Raw genomic sequence first — 7310 nt, 5'->3', positions numbered from 1 at the left:
CCAAAAATAGTATAATAATGGGTAACCTGCAAATGGATCCTAGAATCACCCATCACTTACTTAAAATTGTGTCTCTGTTGCCTAATGGAATGGAGAATGTATCCAGCTATCACGCCTCAGCCCCAATCTTTGGTCTCCATCGCGGTCAGGCCTTAGGTTTCTAATGTTTGGTGGAAATGTGTGTTGTGTGAAACACCAAAGCTGTTGCTGCTGGGGAAACAAACAAAACCTAGAGGGTGTGACCAGCTGCCTTGGATGTATGTGTGTGTGCGTGGCACGTGCACCCGTTTATTTATGACCCTCGAGGTCCACACGTGGCTATGTTGTTTCCAGAGATTTATAGCAAACGAGACGGACTGTAAATGTTGTGTTAGCCTGTTTACAATGTCGTTCATCATCTTTGGGACAGAGGTTCATTTTTGCACCGCCGTGTGGGTCATCAGGAGCTTATAATAACACACGTGTAATGTAACGTATGCACCCATGCATGCTAGCCTGCCTGCCTTTATGCCTGCTGGGGTTATGTCCGTGTGTGTGTGTGTGTGTGTGTGTGCATTCGTGTTGGTGTTTGTGACTGTGTATGTGTGTAATGGCTGCAGAAGACTGGTGGAAAACAGAACTACAGATGAAATGAGATGGGGGGGGGGGGGGGGGGGACAGCAGCCATGTGTTCTACACAAGCAGAGGAGAGGCTATCACTGCACCCAAGGGTGGCTGGAAGAGCAGGATGCACTGTCACCCTGCCTCACTGGACAACAGCATGGCTAGTTCAGCAGCACCGCAGGGCGGGCAGGACCTAGTGCCGTAGCTAACGCAGTTCAAGCAGGGGGGGGTCAGTGGAGTGCAATATCCTTAACAGGCAGCGTAAACGACTTTCTGACTGAGCAGACGGACGTGGTTGCGGCTGAGTAACAGTTTACCTATCCTCCGCTGCACAGCTAGAGAGAGAGCTGCGCACCACTGCAGCAAGACCTTAGGGAGCATTGATCTGTCTCTGCCGCTTATGTTTATTATTTTTTCCTACTCGTTTTACCCGGACCGACGGACGTCTCTACGGCCTTCAGGAGGAGGAGGGGTGGGGGGTAAGAAGACAGAAGACAAAAACAGAGAGTTTGGTTTGTTAAGTTTCATATGCATGGGGCGCATTCACAAGAGTGAACAGGGTAGGGTAGGGTGGGGGGTAATTATGAAGAGAGGTGAGCTTGGCAATGCTGGGTGACCGTGTGAGCGAGATGAATCCACACAACAGATGGACGCAATCAGGCAGTGCGGTGGGGCGAGACGAGGGCTGAGGTCATGACCCCAATGCTCCACACTCTATACAGTAACTTCTGGTGGTATAAACCTTGGCTCTGACCACAATCTATAAAGCCTCTAAGAGATAACCCTTCACCACTCATCTCATCTACCGTCCTGCGTGACCCCATGCCCTCTCTCTCTTCTTCAGACACCCTCTCTGGTCCTAAGGAATGCTGGCAAGCTACACTTCATGCACACACGTCTATACACGTGCACAAACAAACAGCAATAACACTCGGCCAACTCCACCGCAGTGTTACCATTTGGGATAATCCTAATCTTGACCAATGGTAGTCATTTGTGTTGATCAATGGTCATATTCACAAACATACACTTTGGTGCTGGACGGTATCAGCCACTAGCTTTCAATTCTCCCCGCGAAGCCTAGTGTAGCAATCGATATATCCAGCTTTATGTTTGTGATGTGTTCGGTGTGTCTGTTACGGAAAGAATCTGTCCCATGAACATGTCTACTTTTCCAAGGCTAGATGATATTTTATTGGTAAATGTAGCCCTCGGAGAGAAGCATTTTCTACTTTTAATTTGGAACATGATCCTCTCATGCAGATAATGGGCTATTACAAACACATTCTAATTAACTTTGGATGGCAGTGCAAAGTGGTTCTCTTTCTAATCAACCTTTTTGAACACCAATTGAGCCAGACAGACATGCATAATGACATTACATAATGAATATACAAATGAGAAACACAATAGCTTGCGAGTACAGCTAATGTAAAACATGTATAGAAAAAATTGTCTACAGAGATGTAAACAAGATGCTGTTGGTATGTAAAAGTACATATTTCTTACCTTTTGCGATCAGTTGAGTATAAGAGCGTGGATCTGTTAGAGTGTGTGTGTGTGTGTGTGTATGTGTGTATGTGTTTCGGTTTCAACCGGGCTGCTGTCACTGTGGAACTAGGACATTACCTGGAGTCAGGTGTCACTGGCATTGTAGGCTCCATCGTGTGTGTGTGTGTGTGTGTGTGTGTGTGTGTGTGTGTGTGTGTGTGTGTGTGTGTGTCTGTGTGTGTCTGTGTGTGAGAGAGAGTGAGAGAATGACCACCAAGTTAGAGCCAGAGAAATGCAGATGAGTGAGAGACAGATCAGCAAACAAACAAAAGCCAAGTAGAAAATTATGACTTGTTTGCACCCTAAACAATATATTTAGGGTGAGATTCCAAGGGATCATCAACTTATTTTCCACGTATGATTTTCATACGTCTAGACCTCTTGCGTATGAAAAAGCAAGTCTACGTTCAGGCAAATATAGATGATATCAGCAATTACAATGCCTTACCACGTGCACTCCCCTTAACGTATGGTACCACGCAACCAGGGTCAGGTGTAGTGGTCTGACAATGTGTGTATCGAGGTGATGTGTCTCTGATGGTGTTTTGTACTGACTGAAGAAACACACAGTGACACTTTGTTGTGTGGCAGCATAACCCGAGCAGGGGGAGAACAGAGTGGCATTCACTATTCACCATGTGAAACTGGCTGCTTTGCACAAAAGCTTCCATTGTGAACCAAGCCCTGGATGCGTGTGCACGTGTGATTATAATGCTTTGTAATGCACAGCAGCACAGCTGTCCGATAGTACCATTGCTTCATATTAATAAAAAAGACTTGCATAGTTTGGACACCAGATATATCTGCGTTAAAGTCTCTATAAATACAGAGTCTACCTACTATTCAGGGATCACTCTTCTATCAGCATTTAAATATGAAATATCAACATCCTGGTTTCTTTTATCCCATGGCCTCCATGTACAATGACAAAATGACATCCTATTTGAGTGACCACCGGCCTTCCCCTCCACTTCCGTCCCCAGCGACTGGGGTTGAGCTGGGAACACACAAGGCCACCTCACAGGGATATGCTAATGATGGGCTTCTACCAACCTGCAGGCTGCCTCTCTCTTACAGTACAGAGACGCACTTCAAAGACAGACTGCTCGCTGACTACAGAGTATAAATAGAAAGCTTTGCTGAGCCTGGCGCACAACAAGCACGCATACATACCTACCCACACAAGTTACGGATGGGAGATGATGCTGTGTTGGAAGCAGTTGAACATTATGCAAGTTAAAGTGGGCCACATCCAAGTTTTGACTCACTCAGGAAACTTAGAGAGTACAGATAGAATAGCAGGAACTGCCTTTCTATGACTCCCATGGGACACAAATGAATGACACAGAATTTCCCCCAATTGATTTAGAATACAAAGACTTTTGATATGGTACGGTAAAATAGGGTTCATGGAAAAGGACTTAGGAAAACAAATGGGTAGCCTCAGGTTGTAGGTGTTATTCCAACATGTGACATTGTGTCAGTTTAGGGAACCAAAGATATTTTCCATCTATATTATATGTATATTTGAAAATGGTCTGGTTACAGACATTGAAAGGAACGAATGAGGAAAGGGTAATTATTAGATCTCTGGCTTAGATAAGTGCTGGATGTCTGCAGGGAGCTGCTCTCTAGGGCCGACGGACAGCTCAGATCCCCACACCAATCATTTTGCAGGTGCAATGAAATCAAGAGTCTCTAATGTGATGAGCTATTGGGGGGCACATATATGGCACATAATATAATTACAACTAAGTGTTGCTGGCATCGGGTTCATGGAAATCCTGCACGACACATAAGTCGTTTAAAAAGACAACAAGACAATGGCATCAACTTTTGTTGTATATGATTGCCAATAGACTTTCAAACTTAAACATAAGTGAGTTATATAGATTCACCATAGAGACAGCTGTAAATGAAGGCACACATCCAGCTTAGACAACCCAATACCAGTTTATACAACCCAAAACCAGTTGACACAATCCAAAACCAGTTTATACACCCAGAACCAGTTTACACAACCCAAAACCAGTTGGCAGAACCCATCATCACGACTGCAGCAACTACATTTTATCCAAGTCTGGTAATTCATTATGGGACAATATGCAGATTCCTTTGGTTCTCTCCTAGGCTACTCCGAATATGTTAGAACAATGACGTTGACAGCAAATACAGTGTGGGTGAAAGAAATACATGGCTAGCGATTGACGAGGAACAATAACAATATGTTTTGTCTCCAGCCCTATAATGCCAGCAGAATGACGACTAGATCCATAGCTTTTACCTGACACATTCACAGAAAGATTAATAGAATCCTTCCAGAACTGCTATGGTCAGACATTGTGAATAAGGTACAATGATATGTCCGAGGTATCAAGACGTATTGAAGAAGGTATGCACAAGACAGATTGGAGATAAATATGAAATGATGAGCATTAATTGCAAACGAAAAGGCGTACAGAGAACAAAGAATCGGGCCTTTTGGATACATGTGTATAGCCTATTTCAACACAAATAAATCACCGAGTATTCAACGGTAACTAAAGCATTACGATACGGTTAATTATTTGGTATATGCTATTGTCATCATCAGCGTTTGCGCATTTTACAATCCGATCAGAAAGACAAGCCCTAGCCACTACATAGCATAGACACTGCACAGCAAACACAAATACAAACACACACACACACACACACACACACACACACACACACACACACATCTGTGAAAGATGGAGCAAGCTCTATGCAGGTCATGCAAATTAAAGGTAAGCCGAAGAAGGTCATCGGCTAGTGGTGAAAATGTATCCGCGAATAATTATCACAAGAAAACCATCGCCATATAGAAGGAAACAAGAATAATTCCACAACCTTAAACGCGACGATGACGCTTCAACCGATCAACCCGGGTTGCCCGTATAACGCTCCGTTCACACACAAACACATACACACACGCACACGCGCACACGCACACGCACACACACACACACACACACACACACACACACACACACACACACACACCAAGGTCTCTTTTGTGTTGCTGATGCTGCGGGTGCTCGCGAAGGAAACGCACGCACCCACGAGGAGGCAGTGGCACCACGAGCAGCATCGACTACAGACCGATGTTGCACAGCTGCATGCACGTGAGAGCGGAGGGTGTGGCTGCTGCACGAGCAGAAGCCTAGAGCGATTTTGCCTAAAGGTTCCGATCACGATCAAATCGTTTGTTATCTTTAAGGGGGACATTGAATTGATGATGAAAGGGATTCACTAGACGTGAGCGTGTGGTAGAGAGCGATGAAGATACAATCGCCATGTCAACGGTCACTCCTCATTCTAGACCCGAATGGTGGTGGTCTAATTATTCTTAGTCTTATTATTTATTTATGTGGGTCTATTTAAATGTTCATATTTTTTCAATGCAATAAAGCATTTGTTACTATTATTATTATTATTATTATTATTGTTAATATTATTATTAGTAGTACTAGTATTATCTAGGCCAATTGGCTAACTGCATGTTCCTGCTGAATGGCTTGAATAACATTGGACACGCCCATCCATCTTTGTCTCGTGGAATAGCCCATGTGCATTATTAAAATAACATTCTTAATAGGCCTATGCATTGTACTTCGAGCTGTGGAGGATAGTTTAAGACAAACCTCTAATTAAAAAGCATTTAACTAGTACTATTCAAATCGGCCTGCCCCCTATGATAGTAGGACGGTTTCTGGCAAGCCGAACATCTATTCACTTTATTTATGCACTAGTATACGAATATGTATACTACAATGATGTGCCAGTGCTGGAGTCTGGCCTTATATAGAGTAGGCTAAAGTCAATATATTGGCAGGGAGGGCATGTAGGTCTACATTAGAGTTTGAGCATATCACAAACAAATGGCATGAAATAATCGCAATCAATTTTCTTAGATATAATAACAAAACATGAAAAGCTGTTGTTGGCCTAAACAAACCAATGTGAATCACGTTGACAATCTCAGACAAAATAAAAACCTTTTATATCATTACTTACAGATCTCACCAGTGGTGGTTGGCGTGCTTCTGCTCACTTGACCCAGCAGTCTTTTAGTCCAATTAATATTGTTATGTTTATCGTTAGTATGCTTTTCCATATGGAGTAGCCTACATCCAAGGTGAAGCTCAACAAGAAAAAAGTAATACAAATGTATATTTGTAAATTAAGTTGTCATTTCGAAATGCTAGTAAGCCTCATGACTTGACTTTGCTTAACCAACCTAACCAACCTAACATGGTAGGTCATAAATCGACTTTCTTAAAAATATGGGATTGTAAAAGTGTGAAATGTAAATACACAGAGCACAAAGGGTCCGTGTACGGTCCGTGTACGAAGTATAATTCATTTACAGTTGTTCATGTTGTATAATGAAACAGGCCAGTTATTGGGGTATTGCCTAATTTCATTGTCCGAGACGTGCAATGCAATTCAGCGCGCCAAAGCGTCAGCTTGTTTCATTATCCAAGTTGTACAATGATATTTGAACAAGAAAGTCGAGAGCCGGAAACAGAGACAGCTCGCCTTCAAAGTAAAGCTCGCCTTAGAAGTAAAAGTCGTGCGTTTTGAAGCGTGAATTTAAGAAGAGCCAAACTAAATAAATAAACAAATAGCCTAAATAATGAACATAATTCATAACTGTTATACAGTCATATTTCTGCCACTTTCCCACAACTGAATAAATTGCCAATGGGCACCAACACTGGAATTATTATAGAGCGCTGTGATTCATGTATGCATTTAGTGATTCATTTATATATTCATCAACTTATTTACTTGATTAAGGCTACTTAATCTGTTACTTTGGGTGAACGTTAAAGGTTATATATAGTGTTGCGACCTGTGATGAGTCTGACTGGTAGAAAGAGTTGATTTACCTTGACTTTATTGCTCTGTTGTCATGACAATAACGCCACTGGCTATCCGATGTAAAAATCCTTCAAGTTTATTTACCGTTCTCTCTCTTAACTAGGCTACATAATTTCACATCACATTTTTGGTGGATTATCCTCTGGCCTGTATAATAACAAAATTAATGCAGTGGTAAGTAAAGAGCAATACAAAAAAATCAGACACGCCGTGCACCGTGTGCTTTCACAACTTTATTTGGGAGGTGA

This window comes from Micromesistius poutassou, assembly GCF_964030765.1.
Source record: "Micromesistius poutassou genome assembly, chromosome: 9".
Taxonomy (NCBI): Eukaryota; Metazoa; Chordata; class Actinopteri; order Gadiformes; family Gadidae; genus Micromesistius; species Micromesistius poutassou.
This window is presented reverse-complemented; position numbering follows the sequence as displayed.